This window comes from Octopus sinensis, linkage group LG6, assembly GCF_006345805.1.
Source record: "Octopus sinensis linkage group LG6, ASM634580v1, whole genome shotgun sequence".
Taxonomy (NCBI): Eukaryota; Metazoa; Mollusca; class Cephalopoda; order Octopoda; family Octopodidae; genus Octopus; species Octopus sinensis.
Window position 1 is genome coordinate 50120822 of NC_043002.1, and position 10000 is coordinate 50130821.

At 38.9% G+C, this 10000-nt stretch overlaps 1 protein-coding gene across 2 annotated transcripts in view; it reads left to right on the forward strand.

Annotated features, from left to right (window-relative positions):
* LOC115212984 (zinc finger protein 845-like) overlaps positions 1–10000 on the forward strand; it is a 335566-nt gene that overhangs the window by 157263 nt on the left and 168303 nt on the right. For both annotated transcript variants that reach the window (XM_029781851.2, XM_036503885.1), the window contains exon 3: positions 9862–9922. The gene's annotated coding sequence lies outside the window, so the exon portion shown is untranslated. The remainder of the gene's footprint in view (positions 1–9861; positions 9923–10000) is intronic.

The window sequence follows — 10000 nt, forward strand, 5'->3', positions numbered from 1 at the left end:
CAAAGCCTTGTGAGTGGATTTGGTTGATGGAAACTAAAAGAAGCCCATTGTATGTGTATGTGTGTGTGTGCCTTTGTGTTTATATTTGTCTGCCCATCATCGCTTGACAATTGATGTTGGTGTGTTTACGTCCCTGTAACTTAGCTGTTTGGCAAAAGAAACTGATAGAATAAGTACTAGGCTTACAAAAAATAAATCTTGGGATCGATTTCTTGTGAATGTACAAGTCTCCATACTCTTTATCATTTTTAATATTATATATAGACACATCCACACACATATATGACGGGTTTTTTCCAGTTTCCATCTACCAAATCTACTCACAAGGCTTTGGTAGAAGACACTTGCCCAAGGTGCCGTGCCTTGGGACTGAACCTGGGACCATGTGGTTGGGAAGCAAGCTACTTGCCACACATATATATTATTTCATTACTTTGATTCATTGTTGTGGTTTGGTTATAGATTTATGTAAAATAGAAAGTAAATGTTGGCTCATGTGTGTTGGGTTGGGAGTCACTCTGAAAATAGCTCTGTAATGAAATACTATAACTGCTTGTCATTCAGTACCACTTGCTCAGTGTAGCACTGTTTCTTTTGGGCTCATTTATCCAATACTAGCAGCAAAGCCCGGCATTGCCCGGGTATGTAAGAGCCCCTAGTAGGCAACGACTAATCCCAATCTAGTCCTTTCCCTCTTGGGAACGAAGGCGCATGTGTAGGTTGCGATATCTTCTCTTCACTCAAATACTTCTGTGTATACGATGTTCCTAGCTGTCCCTTTGGGCGATAAAAAGGTCGTGTTGTGTCCCCTAGACAGAAAATGTGTTGCATATAAAAAGCTTAGATTCTCGACCCCATGTCAAATTTATCGATAATTTTCAGAACTGGAGGAACTTTTCAAAATTTTCGCTGCATTAGTTTTGAATTATGACATTGGGCTATGTGTGTGTCAAGTTTCATCAGAATCGGTTGAAAGCCGTGGTCAGGGTGAGGGTACAACCTGACAGACACACAGACAGACAAACTGCCGTTTATATAGAGAGAGATTATATGTCCTTTGTTTTTTTAAGTTGGTTGGATGTGATTTGAGCCAGTGAAGCTTATGTAGTAGCTTCTCTGAAATTATTGTTGCTTAGTTCCTCCTTAGTTTTGGTCAAAGATATTTAATTTGTATTTATATAGTTTTGAAGCCTTTTTTTTGTGTGTGCTGCTTCTATTTACTACTTTGAACCTGTCTACGGTACCCGTTTACTGCTCACCAGCCTGGGCTGTTGGGAATCAGGAAGCCTGTAAGTCTTTTAGGCTTAAAAATCATAGATTTTAATCATTTTTATCCTTGTTTCTGTAACCTTATTGGCACACCGCCTCCAGTGGTTTAGTTCAGTGGTTCCCTGACTTTTTCAAACTGCCACCTCTTTTGGCATCCAGGCCACATTAGTAACACCCCCCACCTACTTACCACCACAAACACAGACCACACTTTCTACATCAAATTCAAAACATCTGTATTTCAGTAATAAACTTGACCTAATCAACCCATTATTTTGTTGTTTTTACATCCATTACCCCCTGTTGACCACTACATCCATTACCCCTTATTGACTGATTATTGCCCCTACTTTTCTCCAGTGCCCTCCACATTCAGAACCACTGGTTTACTTGAACAAATTGAAATTAGTTCTTATGTTTTTAGTCTGGTACCTATTTTGTTGGCCTCTTCTGCAGAAACCATTAAGTTATGGGGTCCTAAATAAATCAGCATGACTTGTCAAGCGGGGACAAACTCATACATACGACACACACACACACACACCAAACAAAGACCCCCTTCGATCATGAATGACCATGAGATTGCTCCACTAATGTTATCCAAGGGAAAGGCAAAGGCCGATACAGCTTGGCACCTGTGACATCGCAACTCATTTCTACAGCTGAATGAACTGGAACAACATGAAATAAAGTGTCTTGCTCAAGAACACAACACACAGCCCAGTCCAGGAATTGAACTCACAATCTCATTATTGTTAACCCGATGCTCTAATCACTGAGCCATGCATCATCATATACATACATACATTATGATAATGGTTACCATTTCTTCACAGAAGGCCATCTCATCAATTAGTAAATGTCGTCATAAAATCTCATATAATTAACCAATCTGGTTTTGGACCAATAGACCCTACAGCAAATGTAACAAATATTTTCAGGCAGAAAAGTAGTCTGGGATTGAAGTCAAGTCCTGTTTACAAATTGCTTGGTTTCAAAATGGATCTCTTTGCTTCAAATGCTTTACAACCACCATAGATCACTTTTTTCTCAAATTGATTGATTTTCTGTCATTTACTCCCAGTTTTCAACATTCACACTAAGAGCCATAGTGCAGTTCACTAAGCTTACACACACTCATACACACCAACACACACACACTTTTTTTTATCCCGTATTTGTTTTGGTTGTTAGACTGTGCCCATGCTGGGGCATTGCCTTGAAGAATTTTAGTCAAACTAAGTGACCCCAATACTAGATTTATTTTTAAGTCTCGTACTTGTTCTATCATTCTGTTTTGCTGAACTGCTAAGTTATGGGGGACATAAAAACACCTACATCGGTTCTCAAGCAGTGGTGGAGGACAAACATGGACACAAAGATATGCACACACGCACACACTGGGCTTCTTTCAGTTTCCATCTACTAAATCCACTCAAAGTTGGCCTGAGACAATTGTAGAAGACAGCTGTGCCTAAGGTGCCACACTGTGGAACTGAACCCAAACCCATGTGATTGGGAATCAAACTTCTTAACACACAGCGCTATATATATATATACACACACACACACAATAATCCCTTGACTATCAAGTGTTGTGTTCCACCCCACCCCCTCCCCAATAGGTGAAAAGCTGTGAAGTAGGTACAGTACTGCACTGTACATTTAAAAAATTATTTTTATAATTTGTATATATTTATTTTATTATAAATGCTAAACAGCACCACAGATGAATTGATGTAAGCTTAAAAATAGACCATGATTGGTGAACCACTATATGGCAAGGGATTCTGTGAGTGGCTGTGTGGTAAGTAGCTTGCTTACTAACCACATGGTTCCAGGTTCAGTCCCACTGCGTGGCACCTTGGGCAAGTGTCTTCTACTCTAGCCTCAGGCTAACCTAAGTCTTGTGAGTGGATTTGGTAGACGGAAAAAGAAAGAAGCCCTTTACACATACAGACAAACAAACACACACACACACACATGTTTGTGTATCTCTGATTGTCACCCCATCATCGCTTGACGACCGATGTTGGTATGTTTACGTCCCCATTACATAGCAGTTTTGTAAAAGAGACGGATAGAATAAGTAGTAGGCTTACAAAGAATAAGTCCTAGGGTTAAATGACTGAAACTAATAAAAGAATATATATATGGACCTACCAAAATCTACTCGCAAGGCAACTATAGTAGAAGACACTTGGCTAAGGTGCCACACACTGGATTGAACCCAAAACTACTTGACTGTAAAACAAGTTTCTTTACTATATAGCCATGTCTAATATTTTATGGAATTCTAAGATTTCAATGTAAATGTTATTAAACATCATAAGCAACCAATTAGAAAATGAAAAAGAGCAACCAGCCCACTCATGGAACATGCATCAACCTTGAACCACATATCTATATATGGCAAGCAATAAATATCTGGTTTGATGGTTCAAATCCCCATTAATAAACCTGTTGTGTTTTTTTTTCTCTTTTCTTTTTTTTTTTTTTCAAAAGTAAAGGGGTTTGGGTTTTTTTTTTTTTTAAGGTTTAAATATCCGCTCTTCCTACATTGATGTAAAATAAATCAAAACTGAAAGCAAAACAAATAAAATCAAAAAAGAAACAAACAAAGAAAGCGAAAACAAAAGAGAGCTGTGAGGGGGGAGTTGTGAAGGAGTGGGTAGTGAAAAATGATATTGTAAATTGTTGATCTTCCAAGCCCTCGTCACACACCACCACTACGCTGCCCCCTCTCCTCTACCAATAAAATTAAATAAACCAGGCGCCAAACCAGTTAGTTGCGAAATAATAAAGTTCATATTGTATTAAACCCTTAATATTTTTTTATATCTTTTCTGGTTTTTTTTTTTTTTCAAATTTTATTTCCTTTTTTTTAGTTTTGGCATTCTATCTTTCCCACACCACTGCTGTCACAACCATCACTACCAGCGCCACCACCATCATTCCATTGTCGAGAAAATGTTAGGTTGTAGTAGGTAGGGTTGTGGTAGAGATGGTGGTTATAGTGGTGGTGGTTGTTTGTAGTGAAGAAAATGGTTAGAATCTGTGTGTGTGGTTTGGATGTTAAAATAGCCAGTTTTTAAATTCTTGTCTGTTTAATTGACTCTTTCTGTTGAGTTGATGGTCTTTTAAAATCGCTATAGTTCAGGTGTGAGTGAGTGTGAGTGTGTGTGTGTGTGTGTATGTGTGTGTGTGTATACTAACCTAGCCATATAAGGTGAGATGAGATGAGGTGGTAGTGTGTTAGGAAGGTGTCGGTGGTGATGAAAATTGTGTTGTGATGGCGATGACGACCAATGACGAAGATGATGATGATGATGGTGATGATGTTCATGATGATAGCAGCAGCAGTATTACGGATGATGATGAAACTGGGATGGTGTTTGTAGGCTGTGGAGATGGTAGTGATAATATATAGTTTAGTGGTGGTGGCGACGATGATGACGATGATGATGATGAAATAGTGATGAAGTGCATATTGGCAGTGATGGTGGTGGTAAAAGAGATAAATATAATTTTGGTGATGACAATGGTAATGGTAACAGTGTTGGTGGTGCTTGCGTTGATGATAATGACATTAGTAGTAATGATGGCGGGTGGTGGTGATGATGACGATGATGATCTCTTGCCAGACAATGCCAAGACATGATCACCAACATTAGTGTCTTGTCAAATTGTATTATACTCCAGTGAACATCAGGCGCAGCTTTCGCTCTCTCTCTCTCTCTTTCCCTCTCTCTCATTCTCACGCTCTCATTCTCTCTCTCTCTCTCTCTCTCTCTCTCTTTCTCTCTCTCTCATTCTCTCTTTTATTCATTCCTTTTGCTCTCACACTCTCTCTTCTATCATTCTGACTCTTTTTCAGCTCACACATTTCCACTTTCTCTCTTTCTCTCTCCCCACATACTCGTACACACCCACATACAAACACACACACACACACACACACACAAGCTATGTACACCTACAAACACACACACACACACACACACACACACACACACACACACACACACCTACCAAACACACTGTCAGACTTCTGACTTTAACTATCTGACAGGCTTTTCATTTTTTTCCAAGTCTCTTCATCGTCATCATCATTTTGATTGTCATCACTGTCATCAGTAAAGTCATCATCACTGCAATCATCATCATCATCATCATCATCCACAGCAGCAACATCATTGTGCGTTGTGTGTGTGATTGTATTTAGTCAATGATTTAATGTTTGCTGTTGTTGCCAATACTAACACCACAGCCTGTCTTAAATAAAACACTTAACTCTTACAGTCTATTTGTCTGTCTGTCTGTCCGTCCGTCTGTCTGTTTGACTCTTATTTTGCCTGCCACTTGTAGGCTTTCTCTGTCTGTCTGTCTGTCTGTCTGTCTCTCTTTGCCCTTTTTTTGTTGTTCATCTGTCAGTTTCTCTGTTTGTCAACCTCTCAGTGAATCCCCCCCCCCCCCGTATCCTGTTTACCCACCTCTCGATCTACTTGCTTTGGCCGGCTGTCAGTCTCCCTGTTTTGGCCATCTGACAATCTACATGTTTATCCACCTGCCAGTCTTCTACCTGTTTTCTATTTGTCCATCTACCTGTTTTCGCCATCTGTCAGTTTACCTGTTTGTCCTTCTGTCTGTTTACCTGTTTGTCTATCTTGTCTACCTCTCAACCTTATTGTTTGACTATCTGTCAATTTATCTGTTTGGCCATCTGTCAATCTTCTTGCTTTTCTGTTTGTCAGTCTACCTGTTTGTCCATATCTGTCAATCTATTCTGTTTGACTAGCTATCAATCTACCTGCTTGGCCATCTTCAAATCTACATGTTTGGCCATCAATTAATTTTCCTATTTGGCTATCAGTCAGTCTACCTATATTTTCACCTGTCAACCTGTCTATTTGTTCATCTGTTAAACTTTCTGTTTGACCATCTGTCAATTTATTAATTTTTTTTTTTTTGTCTGTTAACCAGCCAGCCTGTCTGTTTGTCTTTCAGTCAACCTCCTCATTGTCCATCCTTCAATCTACCCATATGTCTGTTCTTCATCTCTGATCTGCTTGTATGTCTGTTTATCAGTCTCAGTCAGTCTACCTGTATTTTCACCTGTCAACCTGTCTATTTGTTCATCTGTTAAATTTTCTGTTTGACCATCTGTCAATTTATTTATTTTTTTTTTGTCTGTTAACCAACCAGCCTGTCTGTTTGTCTTTCGGTCAACCTCCTCATTGTCCATCCTTCAATCTACCCATATGTCTGTCCTTCATCTCTGATCTGCTTGTATGTCTGTTTATCTGTCTTTCTAGCCATCCGCCAGCCTCCCTGCTTATCCCTCTGTCCACCTACATGTTTGTTTATGTGATCGCTGATCCTTGATGGTTCTGCTCTAGCTGCTTAGCTCAACTCTCTGGCTGCCTATTTCTAACCCTGTTCTTTTAGCCACTCCTCATTTCAGTTGTGTGTGCACACCTCAGTTGGCTGATCAATAGCCTGTCAATTTATTGTTAAGATGTTAAAATATCAATCATCACATCTATAAATCATGAAATACACAGCTGCCACCATCTCCATTACCATTTCTACTGTTGTCACTACATCTCATGTCATTACAACTTTTGAAACTACTACTACTACTACTGCTGCTGCTGCTACCGTCACTGCCGGCACTTTGTTCATGACCACCACTACTACCGTGTCTTCCAGTACTTATACTGCCAACATTTATGGACTCTCCTGTTGTAAATGTTGATTTTCTGCAGGCTGAAGGTGCCGTAGCACTGTGTAAACCAAGAGATGTAACGAGAATGAGAACTGAGCATATACGAGAAGAGGGAGTGGTGATGGTGGTGGTGGAGATATGATGGTGATTAATGTAGTGGCTTTGGTTCTTGGTACTTGTTTTATTGGTGATTATTGGGGTGGAATTTGTTAGGAATCTAATACAAGCAATTGTAGGACCCTCTTTTAATTGTCGTAGCAGCTATAATAATAATGTTGATGGTGATGATGATGATAATCCTTTCTATTTTAGGCACAAGGCCTGAAATTGGGTGGGTTTGTTAGTCGATTACATCAACACCTGTGTTTCACTGGTACTCAATTTGTTGACCCTGAAAGGATGAAAGGCAAAGATGACCTCAGCGCAATTTGAACTTAGAATGTAGTGACTGGTGAAATATCGCTAAGCATTTTGTCCAGCATTCTAACAATTCTGGCGACTTGCCACCTTAATAATAATGATAATAACAACAATAATAATAATAATAATAACGATGATGATGATTTCAAATTTTGGGCACAAGGCCAGCAGTTTCTGGGGAGTGGGTAAGTTCATTACATCAACTCCAGTACTTGACTGGTACTTGTGTTATTGATCTCAAAAGTAATGAGTGGTGGCCACTCAGCATTTTGCCAGCTCACCACCTTAATAATAATAATAATAATAATAATAATAACATTAATAATAATCTTTTCTACTATAGGCACAAGGCCTGAAATTTAAGGGGAGGGGGATAGTTGATCACATCGACCTCAGTGTTTCACTGACACTTAATTTATCGACCCCGAAAGGATGAAAGGCAGATTCGAACTTGGTGGACTTGCAACTCAGAATGTAAAGACAGACGAAATGCTGCTAAGCATTTTGCTTGGTGTGCTAACATTTCTGCCAGCTTGCCACCTTAATACTAACAAGAGCACTCAGAGAGCACAAACCTCTGCCAAGAAAACACCAACGTCTTCCCAGCGATTAACCAGAGAGGATTTTTAAAATGAGAATATCTGAAATAATCTCAACTGCTCTCACAAATGAGTATACTAAAATTGAACCTGACCGCTCTCAAAAATTAAGTAAAAAAACCGGAAAATAATCCAAAATTCTTATCCGGTACTGGATTGATCCCAAAATCTAATCAGTTCATGCAAGTCATGAGGCCAAACATCCCTGAATATTTCATCCGAGTCCATCCAGCAGTTCTTGAGATATCATGTCCATAGACAAACAAACAAAGAATCAAGACTTTTTTTTACCTGCAATACGACTCATGCCAATCAAAGTCCTAACGTTTTTTCATCCTAACAGTACTAATTAATTATTGACGTTGAAGTGCAATACATGGCTAAATGAATTGGTAAAGCACTAAAGAAAATTGTTTTTATTTAGTTTTCTTCCGTTGGTATTTCAAGCAATTTAAACTTACTTTATTCTGGGATTAATAAAAGAAAATGAATCCCAAGTAGTGGGCTTAATTTAACTGGCTGTATCGAAAGAGATATCCATAAAAGAATAAAATAAAAAAAATAATAGGCCTCCTGTCTATATGTGAGGGCTGTGTGTGTCATTTGTGACCTTAAGTGAGGGACCTGGTTGTTCAACCTACTGGAACAGCATTACTTAGCTGAATCGTCTGATGTTTAAATGGATGTCTCTGCATTTGTGGGCTGACCTGATAATATTTGTGTTGTCCAGTTTTATCTCTTCGGTATAGGGTGTTCAACAGGATCAAAGCTTGAGCTGTATGGTACAGAAGACTATTGCCCATGCATTGTGTTCCCATTTTTCCATGTCACTGACAGATCCTAAGGAACAGCATGGCTGTTACAATTTGGTACCAGTATCATCGCAGGAGGGTTGTAGACAACATCGAACTACCTCAGAAGAAGGGTTGTAAACAACATCGAACTGTCACAAAGGCTCCTTCTTCTGATTTTTTCCTTAAGGGTTAATTCTCAAGGCCTTTCCCATGGCTCTGTATTGCTGCAAGGCAATGGAGATGTGGAATCAGGATTTTCCTTCTAGTTGGTTTCCCTCACTTCACCCCCAACTGCTCTAGCTGATGAGCTGCAACTACTAAACTGACCCTGCTAATATACCCATAGCTGGGACCTTTACAGGGGCTACTACACTGGGCCAGAGTAGATCTGGGAACACTCTTAACCAAGAAGTAGTTTCTACACTCTTTAAAACTCTGGAACACTCAAACCAAGGTCCCTACCATGAGATACAGTTTAAAATCATACCTATATCATATTAGAAATCAATTATTTCAAATTTTATGGTGGCTGTTAATTAAGGAATTTGCAGTGTTGTAACCCTTTAGCATTTAAACCTGCCATGTTCGGCCAAAATATTCTACCTGTTTTATGTTCAAACTGGCCAGATGTGGCCTCTCACACCTATCCTACAATGTCATTCCAAAACTAAGCAATCACATCTTCGAAATCTCAAGGTCTTGATCCAAAACAATGTGAATAAATAAGCATTACATTTGACTGAGTAGATCTGAATACCTATGGGTTAAAGTTTGTTCTGGCTTGGTCTTGCGTGAGTCCTAGGGATTCATAAGGTCAGGGCTCAACCCACTTCCTATGGTGTATAAGTGACTGAGATTACAACATTCCCCTCCTGGAAAGGATGCTAGTCCAAACTTATTGGTCCGAAAATCAAAATCATGACCTATGATCACGGATGCAAACATCCTAACAACTATGCCTTGCAACTTTACTGGTTTTGTATATTTAATTTGATTGAAATATGTGTTGTATTGATATTTGTGTTCTAATTTTTTTTTTTTTTTTTCATAGGGTTATTTTTACAACACCTTTTTACTTTCAATATGGTTTGGATTTCTTTTGAAATTTAATGGTAAGTTTGAATTTTTCTTTTTTTTCTTCTCCTTAAAAGAAAAAGTACTTGTAAAAAAGGATTTTTATTTAAAAAATA